Below are 17127 nucleotides of genomic sequence, written 5' to 3' on the forward strand. Positions count from 1 at the left end.
CTCCATCCTCCCCTCCCTGGCACCTAACCGAGCAGGAAACCAGAATGAACGTTCCCAAGTCCAGCCAAGGCTGTCGGATGCCAAAGAGGATGCAGACAGTGCTGAATCAGGACTGTAGGAGGAACGGTCACCGATTAATACTGAGCCAGAGCAGAAAGCACTGCCATAGGAACAGCAGCTGCGGGGGGACTTATCTGGAAGGGCCTGTCCAGAGTCAGGGGTGATAACCAGCCCAAGCCCACCCAAAAACAGGGGTTCAGCTTGGCGGCAAAATCCTCTCCAGTCAGCATTACTGCCGCCCGCTCAAAGTCTGGATTCAATGCAGCGGAATGAAACCCATGGCAGACTTATTAGCACCTGAATCAGGAGTTATGATCATTACAGCGAGAATGGAAAGCACATTATGGAAAACATTTTAAATCTGAAATGATCATAGCAGGGGCTCTGCAGGAATTAATAACACGCTAGAGAAGTTCCAATCCATCTTCCAACGCCTACGCAGCCAAACAAGACACCTTTTTTTTTTTTTTTTTTTTTTATTTAGCATGGGCAAAACCTCATGCTCCAAAGTAAAGAGAAGAAAAGGTAATTGTGTAGTGAGGCCCATTTTCTCTTCTGGAGGGAGCAGCAAGGCGGTGCCCGGTAACCTCGGACTTACCTGGCTAGAGCCCGGCGCCACTGTAACCCCTTTGAAACTCTCTGTGCGGAATACGTTATTTCCCCCTCCTACTAAGTATATCCATGCGCAATCGTGTGGGGATTTAGTGGGTAGGGAGGGGAATGTTATGAGTTTTAAGACCACGTAATGGATTGGAACGGTTACTCACAGCCTCTGTTTTTCTGTGCTAAAATAATTTACCGTTTGTACGTTCACTTACAAGATGGGATCAAAACTCTTCAAACTAGTTTAGCACTTACAAAGAAATGGACTTCAGATTTGCCTCTTCCACTTGATGATGATGATTGATGTTACACTTGGCGTGCTACGTTATGCTTACCTAGAGGTGGTAAAGTTCGGGAATTGATGTTTCGTCTTCTACATAGGTGCCCATTGTATTTTGCTAAACTTTGTACAGTGGGTCTGCTGTGTTGGAGAGGTTGCGGTATACCTGCCTCTTATCTACAGATGTGACGGGGCTGCCCGCTTGTAACTACTTCTTGGTTGCACGTGCAGGATACAATTTTGCTAACATCTAATTTTGGAATTTAGCTTACTGCCCCCTCTTGTTTACTGGATTGATGGGAAGAAGATCCACCGAACAAGTGACCTCGGACACTTGTAACACGTCTAATACATGCTGCACGAATCACTGTCGCATATTTTTGGAAATCGGTACGGCAGGTTGCACACTGGCAATGGGTGGTAGCAGACAGTGGGATTATGGAACGTAGATCTCATGCCCATCCTGACAAATCAATGCATTATGAATCCATTTGGGGAGCTTACTGGAAATGGAGAAATGCCTCTTGGGTCTTTATCGCTTGATATTCAGCCTGGAATGTTATTGGTTTTGTTTTGCTTTCCTTGGGACCAAGTGTTCTGTGTCATGTATAAGTTGTTTGTTTTATGCTTATGTTTGTTCATGTTTCTGTTCTTAAATAAATAGATTTTTTTAAAACCCCAAAACCCTGCGTCCCAGCTACTGGCTATGGTTACCACCTGTTAGCCATAATAAAAATGTGCATCCCCAGCCAGGGAGGGAGAAGAAGAAATCACACGCGCAGAACTGAATTTCACAGTCTACGCAGGGCGTTTCACCTCTGTTTTAGGGGTGCAAATTACAGGGCACTGCTGTGCCAAGTACTGTAGACTCCCTGGGCAGTTTCCCTGTGAAGGCTCACTAAAGGCCCCTGGATACAAAAGTACCAGCGGTTTAGCAACAGCTGCCCGCTGGATGCATGGAGGGGCCTCGTTTTCGGCCACTGGACATTCAGCTATTGCATCTGCATGTGCTGGATGAAAGCCCTCAGGCGGCCGGATGCAGTTAGACATGGAAGAAAGGAGCCCACCGAGCGTTCAGAGGAACTCGCCTCCACCCACTGGCTCCTTTACCAGAGCTGAGCGGGGGAGACTTCTGCACCCGTGGGCATTCGATTGCACTGGTGCTGCGTGAAGGTTGGCTACGCCGCTGAGCCTCGGAGAAAGCCCACCCTGACATGATGGCTACCAGCAAAGTCTGCTCTCAGGCTGGCTTTACTTTCAAACCAACGCCAGTCCCTAAACGTTCCCAGCTTTGTGGCAGTGCCAACTGGCAGTAGTTCCCCCCCCAACAGTAGGAAGCCATGCCCAGACATGGTATCTTTGCAGTTAAACACGCTGAAGCAGGCAGCCAGTGAACGGTTTTTCCTGTCCTCCCATCGGAGCTCTTTGCTGTTAACAAATTCCAGCTCTAGCTCAACGAAAACGAGAGTCCGGGCACTGGAAGGAAGGAGAGTTTTTAGAAAGAAGCAGACCGAGCCAGGTTGAGGCTGCACGCCAGGAAGGGGGGCTCTTGGGCTGCTGCGGTTGTCGGTGGTCGGCCCGCCTCCCACTCTTCTGTACTGGGCATCCACCCCAGCACCGACCTCTGTTCCTCTCACACCATGTTATGAAAAGGCAGGGGCAGGGGTAGCAGAAGCCACCTTCAGGTCTGGCCTGCCTGGCGTTACTCCCACTTTTATTTTTTTATTTAACTGATGCAGCACAGTGTAAAGACCAAGCACAATTCCAGCAACCCTTAAACAAGGAGCTTTTGGTACAGCTCTCTTTCTTTTTCTATCTATACAGTAACATGACTTTACTAGCAGCCAAGACACACACAACACCAGGCGAAACATCCATGCATGCCAACATTCACGAAGCGCAGCGGAAACCACCTCCATGCCTCTTTACATTGTACAGACATTTTATATTGATGGGGTGATAATGCATAAAACAAATCCCGTGCTTTTTGATAGTCCTTATTAAGATTAATCTGCATTTATTTGGCATCCAATTTCTCCGGGTGAGACAGATCAAACCTCTGACTAAAAGCATAATTGAATCGGTGGTGAATCATCTCTAATCCAATACTTTATTAAGCCAGTCCTCGCCAATAATATTGCTATTTGAGAAACTTTCAAGAAATCTTTGGCTAAATTGGAAGCCCAATCTGTGGATCCTAATAACAAAACTTCACCTGTGAATGGAGGCTTAACATGCATTGCTTTTCTACCAATGAGAACCCCGCACCCTAATAATCAAATAGCTTTATAGAGAAAAAAAAGGAATGTAATATCTCTTAATGCAAAAAGTATATTTTAGGACTGTTTTCAGAAGCAGCCTGATTGTAATAAATTAAGACTGAACTTAGAAATTAGATCTATATTGCTCTATTTTTTAATATAGTTTTTCAATAAAAAATATATTTGACCATAATATATTTTTGTTCTCCAATCCACTTAAAAACCAATGGTGTTAAAGAGCAATCAAGGCATGGAACAACATATACTGTACTCTAAAACAAGAGAACAAAGTCTAGATAGTGAAAATATTCAACTCTTCTTAGGTTTACCGCAGCCTTAAGTAAAACAAATCCAAATAACGAGAATACTGAACTCTGTTCTTAATGTGTCACCTTGACACAGTGCTGTGTTTCGTAATAAACTGCATCAAGGGGTTCTATCCAGGTCCATTAAGGATTCTCACATGCCAACTCTTCACAACTGGACATGACGCAATGCAACGGTCCTTCAGATCTTCGTTTAAGTCAATACAAAATGTGGATTGCGATACAGTGCAGGAGGACCTTATGAGTCTGGAAGATTGGGCGTCCAAATGGCAGAAGAAATTTAATGTGGTTAAGTGTAAGGTGATGCATATAGAGAAAAATATTAGGAGTGACCACCCAGGAAAAAGATCTATGTGTCATGGTGGATAATACATTGAAATCATGAGCTCAGTGTGCTGCAGCGGTCAAGAAAGTAAACAATTATAAGAATGAGGAAGGGAATGGTAAATAAAACTGAGAATGTCGCAATGCCTCTGTCATTGCATGGTGAGCCCGCACCTTAAATACTCTGTGCAATTCTGGTCACCGCATCTCAAAAAAGATAGGGTTGCACCAGAGAAGGGTGCCAAAAATGATAAAGAGCATGGAATAGCTCCCCTTTGAGGAAAGGCTGAAGAGGTTAGGACTGTTCAGATTTGAGAGGATACGGCTGAGAGGTTTATGATAGACATCTATAAAATCATAAGAGGTCTTGAATGAGTAAATGTGAGACGCTTATTTACTCTTTCAGATAATTCAAGGACTAGGGGGCATTCCATGAAGTTAGGAAGTAGCACATTTAAAACAAATCAGAAAAAAATATTTTTCACTCAACGCACAGTTATGCTATGTAATTCATTGCTAGACGATGTGGTTAAGACAGTTAGTGTAACTGGATTTGGATAAGGTCCTGGAGGAGAAATCCATAAACTATTAGTCAAGTTGACTTAGAGAATAGCCACTGCTTATTGCCAGCAGCAGTAGCATGGGATCTACTTAGTGTTTGGGTACTTGCCAGATACTTGTAAGCTAGATTGGCCACTATTGGAAACAGGATGCTGGGCTTGATAGACCCTCTGACCATAAGGCAGTTTATGTTCTTAACATTACTACTATAACGTTTATATTGTAGGAGAAGAGGCCAATTAGCAAAGAGGCTGTTATATGCCTCCTGACCCAAGACCAAGATGTGCCCGAAATAGAAAACGATGAAACATATCATTGACTTGAATTTTATATTCTTCCGCTGTAGAATAAAGTTGTCTAAACCACAGAACTGGCTTACTGGGAGACTATTTTTGAGATTGAAAGTGCAGTCTTAATTTATTATAATCAGGCTGCTTCTGAAACGCATTAATTGTATTGTCAAAGCTTTCCAGGGAGATTGCATTTTGTTGGGTAGGTTCCAGTTATTTTTCCCAGTTTACTGTGGTATTTTGGGCTTTTTTGAATGAAATTACACTTAATTCACACACATTAGATGTACTGATGTTCCTCAGCCCTTATATTATACCATGAAGCCAGTTTGTCCTGTTTAGCACCAAAAAGACGCTGCATATCTGTCAATGAATCGGGCAAAACTATAAAGCAGAATAAATGATGCTTTAACTGCAGGATATATCTCATCTGCAAAACTGCAGAAAAATGAGCACTGGAAATCCCAGAGCCCATCTTCAGTTGTTCAAACGAATGTATCATATCTCTAGCAAGGCAATAAAAATGAGAAATTCTCATTATTCGCAAGCCTGAAAAAGTCCAGGCTTCATACCAGGAGAAGTCTCAAGGCTACCCACTGCAGGTAAAACCAGTGTCGCTTGCCAGGGAACCCTCCACCATGTACCTGGAGATTTCCACGCCTGTTTAACAGGAGTAAACCATGGGTAAGTCTCCAAATAGCAGGCCATTTTCTTATGTGTAGGTAAAGGCTCCCCAAGGTATAAAAAGGCGACCATTGTAGAGGCCACCAGATTAGGAATCCAAAATTTCTAGCCTCCCCCGTCAGCTACTCCCAAGCAAAACGAAGTTGACGTGGTCTATTGTGCACTCTAAAATCGAGCAGATTAAATCCTTGAGGTTTATCCCTCATCAAAGTGGCATAGGTGATTTGTCAGGCCTTAGCTTTGCACAAGAAACCAGACGCTAAAGATTTCAAAGCAGCTACTCCTTTGCAGATGCTTCCATGCTGGTTATCGCACAATCTATGCAAAAGTTTTGGAAGCAAGACCATTTTAAACAACGCAGTTCTACCCAAAAGAGAGAGAGGACATCCGTCCAACTTTGTATATGTTCCTTAAAAGTATCCAAAATGGGGTAATACTAAGACTAAACAGCTCATTTATCTGAGCAGATGATTTTAATCCCAGATGTGTAGAAGTTAAAGAGGTCCATCTAAAAGGATAGCCTCCCGCCACTCGCACTGTAAAACTAAGCAGGGAAAGTGCTTCAGATATTGAGAAAATAATATTGAATCCTGCAAATGTACCAAAATCTTCAGACTGTTGTAAAGATACCGCTGGGTTAGCCACCAACAACAAAATGTCATCTGCAAAAAGACACATTTTTTTGCTCTAATCTATCTAAGTGCAGACCTTTAATCAGCAAGCCTGACCTAATCTTAAGAGCCAGTGGTTCCACTATCAACACATATAGCAAGGGTGGAAGAGGGCATCCCTGAGAACGGAAATAAAGAAAAAAACCTTCCCATTAATAATAATTCTAGCCTGAGAATTGTTATATAGTAACAATTGCCATTTTATGAATGAGTTTGGAATCACATATTTCTCTAAAACCCTGAGCATGTAATACTATTGAACCTTATCCAATGCTTTTTCCATATCTAAGTCGATTTAATATTACGAGGAGATTTGTCCCATAAATCATGGACCAATTCTTACATATTGTTTACGCCATGCCTTGACCCACAAAGACCAAATCAGGCAAAAGCACACCCGATCCAGCTGCCAAAACTGAGGCCAAGATTTTAATATCTAAGTTGAGAAGAAAGAGAGTTCAGTAACTTTCTGGTCTAGTCAAACCTTTACCCATTTTTGGAACAACCATTATTAATGCCTGATTAAACTCTGCACAAAAATGTCTTTGTGCCAAAAAAGAACCATTGCATTTTCTTTTAACGCTTCCAGCAACTGAGCCTGCAGGATCTTATAAAATTCAGCACTCATTCCATCCAGGCCAGACGCCTTTCTCAGTTTCAATTTCTTAATAGCACAATCTATTTCCACTAAGGTTATAGGGCATCTGACATCTCTCTATGTTAAGGCAGCACCGGTGAGAGTTGGACCAACTGAAAACAACTCTTCCATTTTCGATTTTGCAGAAGACAGGGCCTGATTCACTAAGGCATTTCTCCCATTCTGTCTCTATGGGAAAATGGATGTAATAACTTCTGTACTATTAAGTACAGCACTTTGCTCATCCTTCATAGAAGTAATATAGTATTTAGGTTGAGAATTTTGAACTAATCTGGCTGATAACTTCCTGGAGTTATTCACATACCTAACCATTTGGTCCCAATAGCCCTGGGTCGCCTGCCAGCTCTCTGGAACAACACATGATTTAAATCTTTCTTTAATACATTGAACTCCTTTTTATGCTCTGACTCAAAGTACCAGTGTGCTTCTGCTTGGTTTCCTATAATAACTTAGATAACCTCAAAATCTTTGTATCCCTCTTTTTACAACCCATGCGCCACACATGAGATTATTTCACCCCTCATCGCTGCCTTTCCGGCTGACTACAATATATCACATGTTACATAAGGGGTGGCGTTCATCTTCATAAACTGCCTCTGGTCATCCTTAAATAAATGGGGACTAAACCTCCACTTAAAAGCTTGAAAAGTATATCGCCCCACAGGAAGGGCCAATGTAATAGGTGCATGGGCAGAGATGGAAATATTACCATTAGTAGCTTCTAGTACTTGGGGTAAACAAGGCAGGGGACGCACAAAAATAATCCAACCAAGAGTAGGAGTCATGGGGAGCTGAGTAAAAGGTATAATCTAACTCGTCTGGATGCATTGGGCGCCAGATGTCTGATAAATGAAGCTCCTTTAGCAAAAATAGTAGCTCCTTTCCTGCGCCGCTTTCCCTGGCTTCCTAACAGGCTTAGCGTCAATTACAGGATCACTAATTAAGTTAACGTCTCCATCAAGCATAATGGTACGTTCTGGATATTGATTCGCCATAGTAATTAACTGGGAAAGGAAAAAGTGAGAGTATACATTAGGAGCATGGGTATTAGCAAGCAAAAATGTCTTCCTATACAGTTCTACCATCACAAAGAGCCAATGAATCCCAAAAATAGCACACAAATAAAAGGGATACAAGGAGAACACTTTGGTTTTTCACAAGAATAGACCAATAAAGAGTGTTAGGAGTATCAAAAATGATATCAAGGTGTCAGCAAGCCTGTCGGCATGCCTGTAGAAATATGTCCAAGGCCACGCGGTCAATTAATTTCTCCTGGGCCAAGTAGGATGTTAGTCCTCACATATGGGTGACATCATCAGATGGAGCCTGGCACGGAAAACTTCTGTCCAAAGTTTCTAGAACTTTGACTAGGAACACTGAGCATGCCCAGTATGCCAAGCGGGGTCCCTCGTCTTTCCTCTCAGCCTTAGAGGGCATCAAGGTGAGTTGCAAGGGAAGGTCCAATGAAACAAACCGGAAGGTGGTCCCACGTAGCCAAGGCAAAAAATAGAAGGGACTACCTTACACCGTGGAATAACTTTTATTGGAAAAGCCCGACTCAAAATTCAAGCTGAGTTTCGCCAAAAGGCTGCATCAGGGGCTAAAACAATCAAGAACAATAAACATTACCACAACCATATTCTATAAAAACTTATTATGCAATATGCTAAAAGTTATTAAACAATCCACTAGAAGGTGATTGCTTGTTACTATATCCATCCGCCTATATAGTCTACAGTCATAATATACATAATATACATACATACCATACATATTAACATCATCGGTGTACAACACAACCCATTTACTCTATTTAAACCTGATAAAATTTCGAAACAACATTATTTTTAACACACCCAATATTTTTTAAGAAAACATTCTTATAAATAAAAATGTATTTCTTTAAAATAAACTGGAGACATTACCTTTATGCTGTAACCTTGTACTCACAGCTACATACATCGGTATATCAATCTGAGCATTAACTGTTGCAGTGAAGCTAAAAAATAAAGCTGTTAATAAAAATTATCAATAGAAAACACCAAATATTAAAAATTGACCATGAATTAAAAAAGGCACCAACATATCAGTAGATAGTTATAAAAGGAAATCTTTTGTATATCGAATCTCACACAAGGACTATAAATGATATACATTTAAAAAGGCAATATACCATTATCTAAAACTCAAAATTAAAAAGCAATCAAATGGTTATAGTGTAATCAATATCACTATCCAAATGGAAACATCAGAGCTTTATACTGAAACTCACAGAATATATGTGTAAGAATTGTAGACTAAAATGGCCATAAGCATAATAGGACTAAACAACTTTAAGCACTACAAACAAATTTTTACCGCTGAAACTTGATGTGAGACATAATTAAAAAGCAAATCCTTTAATAATCCCTAAGTAGTTATAATATGTATGAGGTAATACCATTTTACAAATGGATAGAAAGAACTTCCGAAGTATTAATTCAAGGATCGGCTAGAGCTATCTACTTTACCTTGTCAGTCAGTGAACAACTCACGAAAAATGGCACTGCAACTAAGGAGCGTTCCCCGCTAGGTAGTCATTTAAATAGCGTATTTCAAAAGCAAACCGCGCCAAAAAACTATGACATCATTTCCTGTGAAATGTGTCAATTATGTCAGAACTTACGATATAAAGCCAAGGTATAATAAACAAAACATAAAATCAGAGAAGGATTTGTATAATAATTAGAGAACGCGTCAAAAACGAACCACAGTCATATTACAGCATGGTTATTGTGTAAACACCTAAACATGAAACTAAGTTAAAAGCAAATAGAAATATTTATATCAAAGACACTAAATCACCACAGAGTCACTATGTAACGTTTAGAGTGCCAGAAAGCATTTGTATCAAGAACGTAGCACTTTAAATCAATACTGTGTCTATATCAAGTTGGAACCCCTAAATATCATTAAAACCAACAGAGGACAGACTAATGAAAACAGGGTCACGGAACGTAAAAGAAAAGAAAATATTATCAGACCATGGTCATTATTTGACAATTGAAACGCAGGAATACAATTGTTTTTATATATAAGTGACAGCAGATCAATTGTATATAGGTGTTTATAGCCAAAGGCGACTCCTTTAATACTCACTAAGTTGTTTTAATATATATGAAATAATACTCAACAATCTATTTTATAGAACTTCCGAAAATATCAATTCAAAAGTCAGCTGAGAGCCATCTACTTTACCTTGTCAGTCAGTGGATATCTCGCAATATTGGCACTGCAACTAAGGAGCGTTCCCCGCTAGGTAGTCATTTAAATAGTGTACTTCAAGAGCAAACCGCGCCAAAAAACTATGACGTCATTTCCTGTGAAATGTGTCAATCATGTCAAAAATTGCAACATAAGGACAAATAACAAGATGAAATAAAATCAAAAAAGCAATTGTAAAAGACCAATTTGTATAGTATATATATTTTTATAAAAAAACGGAAAAATCTATTTCTTGATTTAAACCTGCCGGTTCTACAGTATTGAATTTAAAAATGAGACGTTGTTCCATGCGTAATAAGGTCTTATCCAAATCTCCCCCTCTCCAATTAGAATTTGGTTTGTATAATACACAGAATTTAAAGTCTTCAAAATTATGGTTAGCTTGATTGGAATGCTCGACCATTGGTTTCCCTTCTAACTTCCTGTTAATCGCACTCCTGTGTTCAATCAGACATTTGTTCAGGGGTCGAATGGTCTTCCCAATATAAAATTTATTGCAATTACAGTATGCTACATAAACTACGCCCTCACTTTTGCAGTTGGTGAATTTCGTCAGTTTGTATGGTTCTGATTGGTTATTGAACAAAACCTGTTTAACCTTCGGATTCACAGAGCACACTGAGCAGTGACCACAAGGGCAGTGACCAGGAGGTCTCAAGTCTTTTACCTGTTTACGTGGAAGTGCAGAAGGTAGTCCCTTCTATTTTTTGCCTTTTGTTTTATCAAGGTGAGTTGTGCATTCTGTGCGGTTGATCCCCCGATGCTGCCGTCCCCCATGGCTGCCGGCCATCGACCGCTCATCGATTACTTTTTGAAATGGCGTTGGGGTTTTGCCAGTTGTCCCCAATGCCCCCACACCATGTCCATTACAGACCCCCACAAAGTCTGTATTTTGTGCCTGGGGGCATCACATGATGTCAGGGGGTGTCACTTTTGTACTCAAATGACCCCCAAAGGTTGCTGCATGTGCTTTGATAAAATGGAGAAACTTCTTGGTCCCAGGACATGCTGTCTTCTCCTATGCCTGGTCCCCAGGTCGAATTGGGTGCTGGGGACTGGCCTGCTTCCATTTCCTCTCATTCCAGGTCCAGATCATCTCCATCTCCCTCAGCGCCGGGGAAAGACTGGGCCGAGCATCTCTTGAAATCAAGGAATCACAGTCACCGATCTCCATTATCACACGAGATCAAGCTCAGGAAGGCACCAGCGCCATCCGAGTTGCCCCTGAAGCAGCCCCAGGCCAAGGAGGCGTCACCCTCCATTGAGGCCAGAGGACCAAGGTGGTCCCTACCGCTCCCAGTGCCAGACACCAGTCTCCCTCAGGGCTTTGAGGGAGTCCTGGTCATGCCTCCTCCTCCTCCGGCTGTCCTCTCTTTGACAGCTTTTGAGGAGGAGTTGGAGCGCAGAGTGCGGTTGGCGGTTAGCAGAGCCCTACAAGGCATCAAGCCGCCGACACTGTCGCGGCCGCCACCAATGCCAGAGCCTGCTCCATCAGTACTTGCACTGTTGCTGGAGCGCTTGGCCCTGCTCCTCGGTGCGCTACAGACGCAGCCGGTGCCGGTTCCCCAGGTTCCTTTGAGGGCCTGGGGAGTACTGATGCTGCCTCAGATGGAGTCCATTCCCATTGCTGATTCCTCGGCAAGGATGGACTGTCTGGTCTGATGGCACCTCTTTTTACCGCCGACCCTGCGGCTGGTGTTGCCCGAGCCCCTTTCGGTTCCCTCAAAGCCCTCGGGGCCTCTTATGTCCTCGGTGCCTCGGGTCAAAAGCATAGTCCGGGCTCCCCTACTGGTGTCCCCGGGGGACCTGAGTGAGGAGGACGCCCCATACGACCTGTGGGGAGATGATGTGTCCAAGGACGTGCCCTCTGAACCATCTTTTCCAGAGTAGAGGCTTCAATCTCCTCCCAAGAATTTGATGTTTGCGGACTTTGTAAGGGCCATGGCAGAGTCCGTCCCCTTTCAGCTTCTAACAGAGGAGGACTCCCGCCACAAGATGCTGGAGATTCTCTAGTGTGTGGATGTGCCTAAGGAGGTAGTAGTCATCCTAATGCACGACATCTTCAAGGACTTATTAATCCGGCTCTGGGAACACCCCTATCTCGGGGTCCCCAGTGAACAGGAAGACTGATACTGGTTTAACCCACCGAAGGGTTTGCGAGGCATCAGCTCCCGCACTAGTCTGTGGTGGTGGAGTCCGCCCTCAAAAAGGCGAAGTGTTCTCGGACCCATGCCTTAGCACCCCCAGGCTGAGAACATAGGGCCACGGACACGCCGGGGAGGAAGGTCTTCCAGGGCTTCATGCTGTGGCTTGTATTGCCTGCTATCAGTTGCATATTAGCCAGTATTCCAAGAACCTCTGGAAGCAAGTCCAGGATCTGGTTGAGTGCCTGCCTCAGCAACTGCAGGAGGACTTCCTGACGGTGGTCCAGCAGGGGTTGGAGTGTTACAAGCATAGGTTTCGCTCCACCTATGACATCTTTGAGATGTTGACAAGGGTAGCGGCTGCTGGCATTGTCCGCCGTATGGCTTGGCTCCATGCCTCCGACCTCCATCCGGAGTTACAGGAGCAGCTTGCAGATCTCCCCTGTACCAGAGAGATTCTCTTCAGTGACGAGATTAAGGAGGCAGTAGCACTAGCTGAAGGATCATTATGAGACCCTCCAGCAGCTTGGACCAGCAGTCCTCGGGCAAAAGGTCTTCATGGCAAGAGACTAAGTGCCCTTTTTACCGTCCAAGGAAGTACTACTCTCCAGCAGCCAAAGTGAGGGCTCAATGGGCCAGCCCTAGGACTCACCCTTGGCAACCCTGGGTTCCTAGGCCTCAGCCAGTCCCCCCAGCAAAGCCTGGCCATGGGGTTTTGACTGGCTACAAGGGAATACAAGCTAGCTTCCAGTGTCTTCGGCGGGCTCTCTGGTTGGAGGCCAGCTACGGTTCTTTGCAGACCATTGGCTGTCCGTCACCTCAGATCATTGGGTCCTATCCATTGTTTGTTGTAAGACAGGTTAAACTTCCAGAGTATCCTGCCAGACTCTCCCCTGTGCCCCTCGTGGGGTTTCTCGATGAATCAGGAAATACTTTGTAATGGCCAGGGCGTCGAACCTGTTCCTGTAGGGCAACAGGGAGCGGCTTCTACTCCAGATATTTCCTGATTCGAATGAGAAAAGGAGACCTCCATCAAATTTTGGACTTGCAGGCATTGAACAAATTCCTGAAAAGGAAAAGGTTCAATATGGTCTCTCTCAGCACCCTGATATCTCTCCTGTGGGAGAGGTGACTGGCTTTGCTCCCTTGATCTAAAAGATGCCTAAGCCCACATTGAAATTTCCAGTGCCCATAGGAAGTATCTGCAATTCATGGTGGGAGAGGACCACTTCCAGTACAGAGTGTTGCCATTCGGTCTGATGTCTGTGCCCTGAGTTTTCACCAAGTGCCTAGCAGTGTTGGGGGCTTACTTACAGAGGCTGCACATACAGGTCTTTCCCTACCTAGACGACTGACTCATCAAGAGCGCCACCCAGGAAGGATCACAGCAGTACCTTCGCTCCACCATTCGAGTATTGGAAGCCTTGGGTTTCTGGTCATCTACCTGAAGTCTCAATTGGTCCTGTCACCACAGGTGAACTTCATTGGGGCCAGGTTTGACACTGTGCAGGCTTGGGCCTTTTTGCTCTGAGACCGCACACTCAACTTGGTGGCCCTGTCAAGGGCGATCTCTCTGAGTCACCAGGTCTCAGCGCACATGGGGCACATGGTGGCAACCGTCCATGTCGCTCCCTTTGCTCATCTGCACATGTGTAGGGCTCAGAGAGCCCTCTGATCCTAGTGGCGTCAGGCTACCCAGGACCTTTGGGTTCACGTCTAAGTTTCTCAACCACTCCGAGTCTCCTGGTCATGGTGCGAGACCATATCCAACTTGAAGGCTGGCATACCCTTCCAGACCTACTTGGCTCAAGTTGTGCTCACCATGGATGCCTCCCAACTTGGGTGGGATGCCCATGTAGAGGGTTTCTGCACCCAAGGTCGGTGGTCTACTCAGGAAACACAGCATCAGATCAACTTCCTGGATCTCCGGACGATCCAATATGTGCTTTAGGTATTTCAGGACCACCTGGACAACAAGGTGGTCCTCATCTGGACCAACAACCAGATGGCAATGTGTTACTTCAACAAACAGGGAGGCACGAGATCATTCCTCCTGTACTAGAAGGCAGTCCAGATCTGGCCGTGGGCTCTGTCCCAGGGCATCCGCTCTGGGCCATGTACCTTCCAGGGATGGACAATGTGGTGGAGGACGTGCTGAGTTGCTTGTTTCGACCCCACGAATGGTCCCTGAAGAAGGTGGCAGAGGATTGGATCTTCTGTCTGTGGGAAACCCTGGACATGGAACTGTTCGCCTCCCCCTGCAACAAGAAGGTAGCTTGGTTCTGCTCCCTGTTCAAGGAGGGAGGCAAGCCGGCATCAGATGCCTTCACACGCCATTGGAGCAGGGACCTCCTGTATGTGTACCCTCTGCTTCCACTTGTGTCCCTCCTGAAGCTCCAGCAGGATCAGGGGCCTATCATTCTCATTGCTCCTTACTGGCTATGACAGATCTGGTTCCTGCTCCTGCTCCTTGCCCTGAGGGAACCAATCTGTTTGGGGACCTCCCCAGACCTTATCACACAGGATCACGGCAGGTTGCGTCATCCCAACCTCTGAGCTATGTCCCTCACGGCGTGGATTGTTGAAAGGTTGATTTTACAGCCCTTAACCTCTTGGATGAGGTGTCCCCAGTCCTGATGGAGTCCAGGAGGCCATCAACTAGGATGTCTTACAGCCTAAAGTGGAAGCGGTTCTCTGCTTAGTGTTAGCGTTGTGGGTTAGACCCATTCTAGTGCCCCACCCCAAAGCTCCTGGGCTACCTACTTCTCCTCTTGGAGACTGGCCTCAAAACCAACTCAAAGTGCATCTTAGTGCTATTGGGGTTTACAACCAAGGAGTGGATGATGCACCCATCTCAGTACACCCTATCGTGGAGCACATCATGCAGGGTCTGCTTTAACTGAAGCCTCCCCAGAGGCCACCTGCAGTGTCCTGGGACCTCAGTGTGGTCCTGGCCCCTCTGATGAAGGCTCCTTTTGAGCCTTTGTGGTCCTGTCACCTAAATTTCTTGGCCTGGAAAGTCATCTTCCTCATAGCTGTCACCTCAGCGCTCAGAGTCAGCAAACTTCAAGCTTTGGTGTCTTACCCACCTTACATGAACTTCATTCATGATAGGGTGGTTCTGTGTACGCATCCTAAGTTCCTGCCAAAAGTGGTGATGGATTTCCATCTGAACCAGTCAATCATTTTATCCATTTTCTTCCCAAAGCCCCATTCACACCAGGGCGAACTGGCCCTCCATAGCCTGGATTACAAAAAAGCCTTAGCCTTTTACTTGGAGTGGACGGCAGGGCACAGACACTCCACACAACTTTTCTTTCTTTTGACAAGAACTGTTAGGAGTTGTCGTGACTAAGCAGACCTTGTCCAACTGGCTGGCAGATTGCATATCATTATGAACATAAGAAATTGCCATGTTGGGTCAGACCAAGGGTCCATCAAGCCCAGCATCCTGTTTACAACAGAGGACAAACCAGGCCACAAGAACCTGGCAATTACCCAAACACTAAGAAGATCCCATGCTACTGATGTAATTAAAAGCAGTGGCTATTACCTGCTATCAAGTTCACTTAGAGAATAGCCACTGCCATTAGCAATGGTAACATGGAATAGACTTAGTTTTTGGGTACTTGCCAGGTTCTTGTGGCCTGGATTGGCCACCGTTGGAAACAGGATGCTGGGCTTGATGGACCCTTGGTCTGACCCAGTATGGCATTTTCTTATGTTCTTATGCTAACTTCATGGAATGCACCCTAGTCCTTCTATTAATCGAAAGTATAAATAACCAATTCACATCTACTCGTTCAAGACCTCTCATGATCTTAAAGACCTCTATCATATCCCACCTCAGCCGTCTCCTCTCCAAGCTGAACAGCCCTAACCTCTTCAGCCTTTTCTCATAGGTGAGCTGTTCCATCCCCTTTATCAGGCGGGACTGCAGCTCAGGGGCCATGTCAAGGCTCATTCTCTCAGACTCATAGCAACCTCTGTGGCCCACTTGTGTGTGGTCCCCATGGATGAGATCCTCAAAGCTGCAACATGGATTTCTCTCCACACCTTTGCTTCACATTACAGCCTGGATAGAGATGGCTGACGCGATAGCAGTTTCGACCAGTCTGACTTCTGAAATCTTTTTCAGCTGTGAAATCCACCTCTTCTAGCCTCTGGCCCTTTTTTTGGGTTTAGGTTGACTCCCTTGGTTACCTCAGCACTAGTTGTTGAGCCCGTTGGTACCTAGTTGCATACCTATTGGTTTTTGTTCATGATTGTGTGGGAGTGGCCTGCAGCCAGGGATTCACCCATATGTGAGAACTACCATCCTGCTTACCCCAGGAGAAATCTGAGTTGCTTATGTGTAACAGGTGTGTTTTCTCCTGGGGGCGTGATGCAATATTTAAATTATGGTTCGCGCTGTCGAGGAGGCGCTAGGGGGTGATTGTGCACCGCTAGCGCCTCCTCGACAGTGGGAGCCGGAGAGAAGTCTGCTGTCGGTGGCTGTCCGCCGGTTAAGAAAACGGAGGCTGAATTTATCAGAAGGACCAATCACCTTTCAGGACAGCCTTCTGAAAGATGATTGGTCCTTTCACTGACATGTGACAGTAAAGGGACTAATTGGCAATAAGTGAAGGAGTGAATAAATTAATATTAAGTGCCAACACTTTAATATTGATTTATATACTCCTTCTGGTGCCGGTAGTCAGTTTCGGAGAATGGATGCGCCCAAGGCCATCAAGCCCAAGTATCCTGTTTCCAGCAGTAGCCAATCCAGGTCACAAGTTGGTAGCAGGATCCCAAAAAGTTGATAGATTTCATGCTGCTTATCCCAGGGATAATCAATGGATTTTCCCAAGTCCACCTTAATAATGGTTAATGGACTTTTCCTCCAGGAACTTGTCCAAACCTTTTTTAAACCCAGCTATGCTAACAGCTTTCACCACATCCTCTGGTAACGAATTCCAGAGTTTAATTATACATTGAGTAAAAACACATTTTCTCCTATTT

The sequence above is a fragment of the Rhinatrema bivittatum genome, chromosome 2, assembly GCF_901001135.1.
Source record: "Rhinatrema bivittatum chromosome 2, aRhiBiv1.1, whole genome shotgun sequence".
NCBI classification, from domain to species: Eukaryota; Metazoa; Chordata; class Amphibia; order Gymnophiona; family Rhinatrematidae; genus Rhinatrema; species Rhinatrema bivittatum.